This window comes from Panthera pardus, unplaced genomic scaffold, assembly GCF_024362965.1.
Source record: "Panthera pardus isolate Hobbes unplaced genomic scaffold, ASM2436296v1 HiC_scaffold_16, whole genome shotgun sequence".
NCBI lineage: Eukaryota > Metazoa > Chordata > Mammalia > Carnivora > Felidae > Panthera > Panthera pardus.
The window spans coordinates 154,815,855-154,828,851 of NW_026526721.1; the positions used below are offsets into that span (position 1 = coordinate 154,815,855).

Sequence of the window (12,997 nt, forward strand, 5' to 3'; positions counted from 1 at the left end):
ATCTTGCTAACGGACTCTGCCCTTTGCTGGCTTTGATGACGTAAGCTGCCCTATTGCAGGGGTCCCTGTGACGAGGAACTGAGGGTGACCTCGGGCCAACAGCCGGCAAGGAGCTGAGGCTCTCGGTGTAACCTCATGTGAGTAGCTGAATTCTGCCATCGGCCACGTGAATGAGCCACGCAGACCCTTGCCAGCCAAACCTTCAGATGGGAATTGCAGCCCTTTGATCGCAGCCTCACGAAAGACCGTGAAACAGGGGACCCAGGTAAACCATGCCCCAAATCCTGACCCATAGACACCGTGAGATAATAAACGGGTGCTGTATTAGGCCATGAAGCAATATAAAATCAATGCAACCACACTGAGGGTTTGAGGTACCTGCTGAGAAATCGATAAAGCTCTACATTGATTCCCATTGCATTACTTTGGGTATACTTTCCTTAAGATGGTAAGAGGGATACCCTGATGGATATGAGGGATGATAGGGAAGGGAGAATTTGGCCATGCATGGATCCTAATATTTTCAAAACCACTCCCCAGTCTAGGACAGTATTATTAGTATCCCCATTTTAAAGTTAAGCAAACTCAGGATCACACAGGTTGGTATTTGCTCACGTTTCTCACTCCTACCAGTCCCCTAACTCCGGATACAGTGCTCCTTCCCCTCCGACATAGCTGCAGCCTGGTACTTCCTGTTGCTGCAGGATCTTTAAGCAAAGCTCTGCTTTCATTAATTACGCTGGAAGCAGTCCGAGAGCGGGCACTCCCTCGGGCATGTTTCTGTTCTCGGTGGCAGCACACGGGTGGCGTGGGGGGTGACACTAAGGCAGAAAGATGCCTGGAGCTGCCCTGGAAGTACCCAACCCGGGCAAGCCTCTCCCGTGCCACCCAGCAGCATCTTTTCTGGGAATATACTTCAGTAGCCATCCAAATAAAGCAGTTCAGAGCTGAGATGTCTGCGAATATGCAGTGACCCAGCTATTTAACATGGATCGTTTTATGGTATGAATAAAATTGAGTGTTCTGGGAAGTGCCTTTTAAGTGAACCAGGTCTAAGTCCAAGGTTCTAGAAAGCTTTTAGTTTCAATGCAAACTCACGGGAAGGGGGAGGGACACCAGCGTTAAGGAGATGCCCCGCAGAAGGTGAAGGAGCCAGACAGCCATAGACAAAGTTCAAAGCCCAGGGGCCAAGGGCAGGGCAGGCATGGTGGCAAGCCAACAGGAAAACGGTAGGTAACTACAGCTGGCCGGCAGGTGCATTCAACTCAAGACAGGCCGCAGGGGAAAGAGGAAGAACCGGGGCGACAAACGTGAACTTGAAACCAGCTGTGTGTGACTCACTAGGACCGCGGGCAAGTCCCTCTGCCTCTCTGGATGCCGAGGCGCGGCTAGTACAGGCCGCACAGAGCCGCCGTGGGGACGGGCGAGAAGGGGTGGCCTGCGTGTTTCGGGAACCGAAAGGGCTGTTACCTTCCTAGAATATTGGTAATGAGATAACCGAGGTTAGGGAGGGAGGGCAGGGAGCAGGTGACGCACCTGCCCGATCGGCCCGGGGCTGCTCAGGGAGCCGGGCAATCGCGTTTTGGGTACCCCGAACACCAGGGCGAGGTGAAACCCCCGGGGTTGGGGCAACGCTGGAGGAATGCTGGGACCGTTAGGATGCCGAAGTTGGGGGGAGGGCCCCCGCAGAGACGGGGCCCAGGCTTCCGGGGGAGGGGACGTCCCCTGGCCGGCGCTGGTGTCTCCGAGGGGAGCAGCGAGGCTGGCCCTGAGCACTGACACAGCCACGCTGGGCATTCGGCTGCTGCCGCGGCCCGAGAGGGCACTGCCGGCGGGGGGAGGCATTGCTGGGGTGCTGCCCCCTGCCCATCGGCAGGGAAACGGCAGCGAGCAGACCCTTCCTCCCTCTTGCGCCCCCTGCTGGCAAATCCTGGCAGGGAGCCAGCGGGCAAGGCAGATCCGGGGTTCCAACGCCCAGCATGGCCCCGCCGAGCGCGGCATACCGGGTTCAGGGCTGGGAGTTGGTGGCTTAGTACCTGGCACAGCGGCTGTCGAGCAAAGGTGGGGAAGAGAATGTCTGTGGTAACACATTTCGTCGAAGGACTTGCCTGTAAGACCAGAATTCTTCCCAAGCTCCAAAGTCCACCTGGGCGCGCGGGAGGAAGAGAATTCCTGCAGGGCCCTATTCTCTTGGCTCCTGCCCTGTGACCCAAGAGGCGGGCAGAGCCATTTCTGTCCCCTCCCCGGCACGGTGACGGCACCCAGGAGCCAGCCGGGGTGCCGGCAGCCACGGCAGCCAAGCCGACCCTGGGGCGAGTCTCGGGGCCTCCTCCCGCGGGGCCACGTTGCCAGCTTTGCAAACGTTTAGACAGCTGGGCTGTGAAGAGCACTGGGCAGCTTTAAAAATGGATGTGGGTCATTATTCTTTCATGAGCCACCACAGCCCAACAGCACAAGGCCAAAGGCATGCACGCGGGAGCCGCTGCATGGGTGGGTCTGCTCTGCTCCAGCGCATTTGAGTCTCTGAAAGAAGGTTTAGGGATGGTCCCGCAAACGCTACACACGGCCGGCCACCAGAGCAGGTGCCATGGTGCAACAACGACCGCGGAGGAGGGTCAGAGAGAGAGGGAGCCAGAGAGCCAAAGCGGGCTCTGCCCTGCTGATGTGGGGCTCAGACTCACCAACCAGGAGATCGTGTCCTGAGTCCCCACCACGCTCAGCCGCTCAACAACTGGACCACGCAGGCTCCCGCCTTCCAGGGCTTCTTATTCACCTGCTTTCCCGTTAGCACATTCCAGAGCCTTACTTTCCGCTTTCCAGTCTCCCGCCTTCCATTCTTTTCTCTCTTCTTTTTCCTTGTCGTGCATTCCTGCTTCCCTCAACCCCCTTTTCCCTTTCTTGTGGGTCCAGTCCCTCTCAGTCTGTCTGTTATTCTTCCTCTATCTTTTCTCTATCTGCGTGTGGACCTGTCTGTCCACATTTCTCTGCACGTGCATGCACAAGTGCGTGTGTGTCTGTGCGTGCGTGCACACGCGTGTGCGTTTCCCTAGTGCCTTCTACGTCCTCCGGCTTCTCCGCCTCCCTGTGGTCACCACTTTCAGCTCCAGTCTCTCTGGATGGAAGAACGAAGTGCATTTTCCCCCTGGTAGAGGGGCAGGGGATGGGGGGGTAGGGGTCTCAGTTTTATTTCCTTGCTCCCTCTGCCAATGAGAAGAGAGTGGGGCAAAGACGCGTTCAAGTCAGGACCCGAGTCTAGAGTCCCAAGCATGTGCTTCACAATGAAACACAGATGCATAATTCAGTGCAACACACATTTACCATGTGCCAGGACACACGCTCACTCATTACTAGGGACTTGAAGATGATCACATGGGGAGTATGTGCCACGGATCCCACGGTCTGGGGAGGGAAACAGCTCGGCGAAAGATGTTGCAAAGGGGCATCTGAGTCGGGCTGGGGAAGGGGTTAGTCAAGAAAGGCTTCCTGGAGGAGGTCAGGCTGAAGTTTGAAACATGTGTAGACGTTAACCAGATGGAGAAATGAGAAAAGGGCATCCAAGACAGATGGCATATCGCAAGCAAGAGCATAGGGGCAACCAACCAACACACAAGCAAACGACCGGGCCAGGGTGTGCAGGGCCCGGCACGCAGCACGGGGGCTACTGGAGCCCAAGAACTGGTGCAGGCAGAAGAGGTGGGGGGTGGCTGCCTCGCGCGAGGTCTCACGAGCCGGGCTGTGGGGATCCCGCCAGCGCCCCTCCCGCTGCCCTTGGCGCTCGGTGCTCCACAGACAGCTGCTTCTTGCACGTGCCTGCACCCTGCCTGGGGGCAGCCTCTGGCCGATGCAGCCCGCTGGCCCCTACGCAGGGCAGACCACGGTGTCAGATAATTAACACTCCCGGGAGCAAACTCAGCCAAGGACCAGTGGGAGCCTTGGAGAAGAGCTGGGTTCGTCACCCCGTTCGTGGCAATTCTGAGGCCCGTTCTCGGCGTCTCGGGGCCCCTGCGGGATCCCATCCTCCACGGTGGTCGTCTGCTCACTGGCACACCCCGTATCAGCTGCCTGCCCTTCCCCATGTCGCATCCACAGCCCCTCCATCTCTCCAGTAAACCCCTGACTCAGACTGGTGCAGTCCCCATGGGCACGAGGGAACCCACTAAGGCCTCTGAGAGGAACGGCAGTCACACGTGCATTCTCGGAGGACACCCTGGTGACCGGTTTGGAGAGTAGGTAACAGGCCGCTACAACAACCCGTCCTAGGGATGAGGAGGACCGCCCGGGGGCACCCAGGGCAGGGAGTAAGGAAGGGTCAGGTGCAGAACACAGAGAAGAGCTAGGGTTGACGTGTCACGGCCTCTCCTTCGAAGAAGTCAACACGCTTTCATAATGCAGGGTGACGGAAACCGAGAAGGCAAGGTCTGCACCAAGGAGCCCCAGAGCGAGCTGCCTTGCATAGAGGGGGCCGGGAAGGAGGAAGCACAACCATCCTAGGGGCGGTTAATTCCCAGAAGAGCTGTGAAGAATGAGCTAGATCCCTGCAGGAGGCAGGGGTCGGAGGAGTGTGGGGCCAGGCGGCGTGACCGCTCAGCATCCACGAGCGGCCAGGATGGTTGGGGCATAGAGCAAAGAGTGGGGCGCCCCCGGCGAGGGCAGGAGGCACGTGCCACAGAACCCACTCCCCGGCTGCTCTCGTTCATCTGAGCCCAAACCCGCCCTGGGCCCTACCTGGGCACAAGCAGGGCTGAGTGAGGGGTGAGAGGCAGGAAGCCACAGGCCCGACCCCCAGAGAGGCCTAGGAGACGCCACCGGCTGTGCGTGGGAAGGTGTGTACGTGGCTGGGATGCCAAACCCTCCCCACATCAGACCTCCCACCTAGCCGGTGGGGCCAACTCCGTCCCCCGGTTTGTGGGGATACGGCTGTCAACGGATGTCAGGGAAGCTCCCAGAGCTCTCGATGGAGGTGAGGGCAGCATTCCCAGGAGGAAACCCACAGAGTTTAAAAAGTTCAAGCAAACGTACACAACTCCTATCCGCCAAACCCTCCCGCAGGGTGGCTAAAATAGAGCAACGCTGATTTATCGATTGGCCTCCCATCATTCCTCCGCTCACCTTCTATGGAGGTGACGTAACGGACCGAGATGGCCAGGAAAGGGAAAAGCAAAGAGAAAGCTAGGTGTCAGGTCGATAGGGGTACAGAAAGCATCCCCTGAAAGAAACTCTGTGGGTTCATGGTCTGTCCGCCGTTGGTGTTCTGGCAAACGGCTCCTCATGTTTTCACCCGACTTGGAAGGTCTGCTTCTGAGAAGCAAGGAATTCTGAGGAAGGAGGGAACCAGCATCTGTCGACACCTCACTGCCCCACACGGTTGCCAGCTCTACAAACTGGGGCTCATTCCTTTGGTCTCGTAGATAAAGAAACCGTCCCAGAGATTTCAAGAACTTACTTTCGACCAGTGGCGGCCAGAATTCACACTCACACCTGGCTGATTCAAGTATTCAATATTGTTGTTTACCTAGAAGGCCATATTTGACTTACTCTGGGGTTGAACAGTCTTGACGGTCTTTCCCACCCTGTTCAAAATGGCCTGTGTAAGGGGGAGCCAAGAAGGCAGAAGAGCAGGAAGATTTATTTTTTTTTACCTCTCGTGTCCATGAAATACAGCCAGACCAACCCTAAACCATCCTGCACGCCCAGAAAACTGATCTGAGGATTAACACAACAATCTGCACAACCTGAACCACAGAATTCAGCAGATATGCGGCACGGAGAGGTGAAATGGGGGAGAGAGAAGCCCCAGAGGGCAGGGAGCTGTTTGGGGGGGGTGGAGATGGGGGGGTGGATATGGGGGCAGGGGGGGCGGTGGAGAGTACGGGGAAAGCACTCCTCCCCAAAAGCAGCTGGAGAGAAGGTGGAAAAGTGGAAACAGCTGCAGGGACTGAACTTAAAAGGGAGAAAGGAGACAGGAGAGGGTTTAAGTTCCACTCAGACTCTAAAAACAGGGGATCGCAGAGTCTGAAACTCCGCGGCTCGATACCTGGCGGTGCTCTGGTGGGAAGGGCGAGTCCCCAGGAGCAGAGTCGAGTCCGGGGGTCTTCGGCCCCGCGGGAGAGGCGGTTCCCCTGCCGGGAGGACACCTGGTAGAGGCTGTGTGCCCTCCCGGCCACAGGCAAAGGTGTCGGCGACCCCAGAGAACAACCGCACCCGCTGGTGCTGGAACAAGGCCGCTGGGGGTGAAGCCTGGCGCCACGTGTGTCGTGATTTTCCAGAATCCCTGAGGCGCTGCTGCTACGCGATCGCGTCGGCTTTTTCTGGGGCGGCTGCAGTCTCTGGGCAGCGGCGCCAGCCCGGTCCCGCGACGATTCCTGGGTGCGGCCGGCACCGGCCATTGCTCGGCGAGACCCTCCCGCAGAGGATCTGGGAGGGACAAAGCCGCAATCCCTCAGGAGTGAGGGGTCGGGAGACACAGCCGCGTCTGAGAGCAAACTCAGCAGGGAGGTGCCGCCTGGCAACCTGACGGCTTGGTCACGGACAGTATAAAAGTGGGGAGTGGACGGAAGCCGGAGACAAATGACGCGTGCACGATTGCAGGTCGCAGAGAGCACAGAGTTCCGCTGCTAGAGGCTTGAGTAGCTGGGCGACACCATTTTCACCGCTCCCGCGCATGCGCGTACACACCTACAAGCGCCACAACAACCCACCGGAGTAAATGAAGCAGCGCCATCTAGTGGAGAACGGAGCTGTTACACTAAGCCCCGCCCAACAGGGCCAACTTGGCGCTTCAGGAACACAAGTCTCTCCACCTGCTTGGTGCGCGGACTATAAAGCGCTTCATAGTTTGACTTCTAGAGGAAAACAATGTAATCTCAATCGTATTTCAGTCTATTCACTGATCCATCTATTCAATTTTTTTTCTTTTTCCTTTCTTTTCTTTTTCTTGAATACGAAAGAGAAAAATTTTATTTTTATTTTCCATTTTTATTAAAAATATTCATCTTTATTGTTTCTACTATATTTTTTACTTTTTTGTAACTTTTTCAAATTCCATTTGACCCCCATCATGTGGTTTTATTCTATTTCATTGTATTCATTTTCTCAAATTTTCAAATGTTATCTGTTTTCCCCCTTTTTTGTCTAATCTATCAAGCTCCTTTCAATAACCAGACCAAAACACACCTAGAATCTAGCATCATTTATTTCATTTTTGTGTGTGTGTGTGTGTTGGTTTTAATTTTTTAATTTTAATTTTTTTACCTTATCAATTCCTTTTCTCCCTTCAAAATGATGAAATGAAGGAATTTACCCCAAAAGAAAGAGCAGGAAGAAACAACAGCCAGGGACTTAACCAACACAGATACAAGCAAGATGTCTGAACCACAATTTAGAATCACAATAATAAGAATACTAGCTGTGGTTCAAAATAGATTAGAATCCCTCTCTGCAGAGATAAAAGAAGTTAAAAACTAGTCAGGATTAAATAAAAAATGCTATAACTGAGCCACAATCTCGAATGGATGCCACGGTGGCAAGGATTGATGAGGCAGAACAGTGAATCAGCAATATAGGGGACAAACTTATGGAGAATAATGAAGCAGAAAAAAAGAGGCAGACTAAGGCAAAAGAGCACAATTTAAAAATTAGAGAAATCAGTGACTCATTAAAAAAGAACAACATTAGAATCAGAGGTCCCAGGAGATGAAGAGAGAGAAAAAGCAGTAGAAGGGTTATGTGAGCAAATCATAGCAGAAAACGTTCCTAACCTGGGGAAAGACACAGACATCAGAATCCAGGAAGCACAGAGGACTCCCACAAGATTCAACAAGAACAGACGATCAGCAAGGCATATCGTAGTCATCTTCACAAAACACTCAGGCAAGGAAAGAATCCTGAAAGCAGCAAGGGAAAAAAAGTCATTAACCTACAAGGGAAGACAGATCCGGTTTGCAACAGACGTATCCACAGAAACTTGGCAGGCCAGAAAGGAATGGCAGGATATAGTCGATGCGCTGAATTGGAAAAATATGCAGCCAGGCTCTCATTCAAAATGGAAGGAGATATTAAAAGTTTCCCAAACAAAAATTAAAGGACTTTGTGACCACTAAACCAGCCCTGCAAGAAATTTTAAGGGGGACTCTCTGAGGGGAGAAAAAACGAAAAACAACAACAACCAAAAGTCCACAGGCAACAAAGACTAGAAAGGACTAGAGAACACCACCAGAAACTCCAACTCTACAAGAAACGTAATGACAATAAACTCCTATCTTTCAGTACTCACTCAAACGTCAATGGACTAAATGTTCCAATCAAAAGACACAGGGTAACAGAATGGATTAGAAAACAAGATCCATCTATATGCTGTTTACAAGAGACCCACCTTAGACCTAAAGACACCTTCAGATTGAAAGTAAGGGGATGAAGAACCATCTATCATGCTAATGGTTGACATAAGAAAGCCGGAGGGAGTAGCCATACTTATATCAGACAATCTAGACTTTAAAATAAAGACTGTAACAAGAGATGAAGAAGGGCACTATATCACAATTAAGGGGTCTATCCACCAAGAAGACCTAACAATTGTGAACATTTTATGCTCCAAATGTGGTTGCACCCAACTATGTAAATCAATTAATCACAAACATAAAGAAACTCATTGACAAGAATATCATAATAGTAGGGGACTTCAACACCCACTTACAGCAATGGAGAGATTATCTAAACAGAAGATCGACAAGGAAACAATGGCTTTGAATGACACACTGGACCAGGTGGACTTAACAGATATATTCAGAACATTTCATCCTAAAGCAGTGGAATACACATTCATCTTCAGTGCACATGGAACGTTCCCCAGAATAGATCACATACTGGGACACAAATCAGCCCTTAACAAGTACAAGAAGACTGAGATCATATCGTGCATATTTTCAGACCACAATGCTATGTAACTCCAAATCAACCACAAGAAAAAAATTTGGAAAGATAGCAAATACTTGGAGAATAAAGAACATCCTACTAAATAATGAATGGGTTAACCAAGAAGTTAAAGAGAAAATTAAAAAGTACATGGAAGCCAATGAAAATGACAACACCACAGCCCAAAAGCTCTGGGAAGCAGCAAAGGCAGTCATAAGAGGGAAGTATATAGCAATCCAGGCCTTCCTAAAGAAGGAAGAAAGGTCTCAGATACACAACCTAACCTTACACCTTAAAGAGCTGGAAAAAGAACAGCAAATAACCCAAAACCAGCAGAAGACAGGAAATAATAAAGATTAGAGCAGAAATCAATGTTATCAAAACCAAAAAAAAAAAAAAAAAGTAGAACAGACCAATGAAACCAGAAGCTGATTCTTTGAAAGAATTAACAAAATTGATAAACCTCTAGCCAGTTTGATCAAAAAGAAAAGGAAAAGACCCAAATAAATAAAATCAAGAATGAAAGAGGAGAGATCCCAACCAACACAGCAGAAATACAAACAATAATAAGAGACTATTACGAGTGATTATACACCAATAAAATGGGCAATCTGGAAGAAATGGACAAATTCCTAGAAATATATACACTGCCAAAACTGAAACAGGAAGAAATAGAAAATTTGAACAGACCCATAACCAGTAAAGAAATCGAATTAGTAATCAAAAATCTCCCAAAAAAAACTAGAGTCCAAAGCCAGATGGCTTTCCAGGGGAATTCTACCAAACATTTAAGAAGAGTTAACACCTATTTTCTTGAAACTGTTCCAAAAAATAGAAATGGAAGGAAGACTTCCAAACTCTTTCTATGAAGCTAGCATTACCTTGATTCCAAAACCAGACAAAGACCTCACTAAAAAGGAGAACTATAGACCAATTTCCCTGATGAACATGGATGCAAAAGTCCTCAACAAGATATTAGCCAACCAGATCCAACAATACATTAAAAAAATTATTCACCACGACCAAGTGGGATTTATATCTGGGATGCAGGGCTGGTTCAATATCCGCAAAACAATTAATGTGATTCATCACATCAATAAAAGAAAGGACAAGAACCATATGATCCTCTCAATAGATGCAGAGAAAGCATTTGACAAAATACAACAACATTTCTTGATAAAAACTCTCAAGAAAGTAGGGATAGAAGGATCATACCTCGAGATCATAAAAGCCATATATGAACGACCCAATGCTAATTATCATCCTCAATGGGGAAAAACTGAGAGCTTCCCCACTAAGGTCAGGAACAAGACAGGGATGTCCACTCTCGCCACTGTTATTCAACATGGTATTCAAAGTCTTAGCCTCTGCAATCAGACAACATAAAGAAATAAAAGGCATCCAAATCGGCCAGGAGGAGGTCAAATTTTCACTCTTTGCAGATGACGTGATACTCTATATGGAAAACCCAAAAGATTCCACCAAAAAACTGCTAGAACTGATTCATGAATTCTGCAAAGTTCCAGGATATAAAATCAATGTACAGAAATCGGTTGCATTCCTATACACCAACAATGAAGTGACAGAAAGAGAAATCAAGGAATTGATCCCATCTACAGTTGCACAAAAAAACCATAAAATACCTAGGAATAAATCTAACCAAAGAGGTGAAATATCTATACACTGAAAACTATAGAAAGCTTATGAAAGAAATTGAAGAAGACAAAGAAATGGAAAAAGATTCTACACTCCTGGATAGGAAGAACAAATATTGTTAAAATGTCGATACTACCCAAAGCAATCTACATATTCAATGCAATCCCTACCAAAGGAACACCAGCATTTTTCACAGAGCTAGAACAAATAACCCTAAAATTTGTATGGAACCAGAAAAGACCCCAAATAGCCAAAGCAATCTTGAAAATGAAAACCAAAGCAGGAGGCATCACAATCCCAGACTTCAAGCTATACTACAAAGTTGTAATCATCAAGACAGGATGGTACTGGCACAAGAACAGACACTCAGATCTATGGAACAGAACAGAGAACCCAGAAATGGACCCACAAACGTATGGCCAACTAATCTTTGACAAAGCAGGAAAGAATATCCCATGGAATAAAGACAGTCCCTTCGGCAAGTGGTGCTGGGAACACTGGACAGCAACATGCAGAAGAATGAACCTGGACCACTTTCTTACACCATACACAAAAATAAACTCAGAATGGATGAAAGACCTCAATGTAAGACAGGAAGCCATCAAAATCCTCAAGGAGAAAGGAGGCAAAAACCTCTTTGATCTTGGCCTCAGCAACTTCTTACTCAACACGTCTCTGGAGGCAAGGGAAACAAAAGCAAAAATGAACTACTGGGACCTCATCAAAATAAAAAGCTTCTGCACAGTGAAGGAAACAATCAGCAAAACTAAAAGCAACCGACAGAATGGGAGAAGATATTTGCAAATGACATATCAGATAAAGGGTTAGTATCCAAAATCTATAAAGAACTTATCAAATGCAACATCCAAAAAACAAATAATCCAGTGAAGAAATGGGCAAAAGACATGAATAGACACTTCTCCAAAGAAGACATCCAGATGGCGAACCAACACATGAAAAAATGCTCAACATCACTCATCATCAAGAAAATACAAATCAAAACCACAATGAAATATCACCTCACACCTGTCAGAATGACTAACAATAACTCAGGCAACAACAGATGTTGGTGAGGATGCGGAGAAAGAGGATCTCTTTTGCACTGCTGGTGGGAATGCAAACCGGGGCAGTCACTCTGGAAAACAGTATGGAGGTTCCTCAAAAATTTTAAAATAAAAATACCCTACGACCCAGCAATTGCACTACTAGGTATTTATCCAAGGGATACAGGTGTGCTGTTTCGAAGGGGCACATGCACCCCAATGTTTATAGTATCACTATCGACAATAGCCAAAGTATGGAAAGAGCCCAAATGTCCATCGATGGATAAATGGTGAAAGAAAGATGTGGTGTATGTATGTGTGTGTGTGTATACATGTATATACATGTACATATACACATATGTGTGTGTGTGTGTATATATACACACACATACACACACACACATATACATACAATGGAGTATTACTCGGCAATCAAAAAGAATGAAATCTTGCCATTCGCAACTATGTGGATGGAACTAGGGGGTATTATGCTAAGTGAAAGTAGTCAGAGAAAGACAAATATCATATGACTTCACTCATATGAGGATTTGAAAATACAAAACAGATGAACATAAGGGAAGGGAAGCAAAAATAGTAGAAAAACAGGGAGGGGGACAAAAACATAAGACTCTTAAATATGGAGAACAGAGGGTTACTAGAGGGGTTGTGGGAGGGAATGGGCCAAATGGGTAAGGGACATTAAGGAATCTACTCCTGAATTCATTATTGCACTGTATGCTAACTTAGATGTAAATTAGAAAAATAAATTAAAATTAAAAAAAATAGAACCACCCTGTGATCCAATAATTTCACCACTTGGCATTTACCCAAAAAATACAAAAACACTAATCCAAAGGGATACATGCACCCCTATGTTTATAGCAGCATTATCTACAGTAACGAAGCTATGGAAACAGCCCAAGTGCCCAACAATAGATGAATGGATAAAGAAGATAAGGTATATACATACACACACAATGGAATAATATTCAGCCATAAAAAGGAGTGAAGTCTTGCCATTTGAAATGACATGGTCGGAGCTAGAGAGTATTATGCTGAGTGAAATAAGTCAGTCACAGAAAGACAAATACCGTCTGATTTCACTCATATGTGAAGTTTAAGAAACCAAACAAGCACTCAAAAGAAAAGAGAGAGAGACAGAGAGGGGCAAACCAGAAACAGACTCAACTACAGAGAACAAGCAGATGGTTCCCAGAGGGGCAGGGGTGGGGAGGTGGGGAAAAGAGGTGATGGGGAGTAAACAGTGCACTTGTTGTGATGAGCACCGGGTGATTATAACAAAAACTTTTTTAAAAAAGGAGTAATGGAAAAGGCAATGTAAAGACATTTGATAAACCTTAAAATATAACATAAAAAATAAATAAATA

General features: G+C 48.0%; 1 long non-coding RNA gene across 2 annotated transcripts in view; it reads right to left on the minus strand.

Annotated features, from left to right (window-relative positions):
* The window catches only part of LOC128777355 (uncharacterized), a 101,797-nt gene that overhangs the window by 72,254 nt on the left and 16,546 nt on the right, over positions 1–12,997 (minus strand). The gene's annotated exons all lie outside the window — the stretch shown is intronic.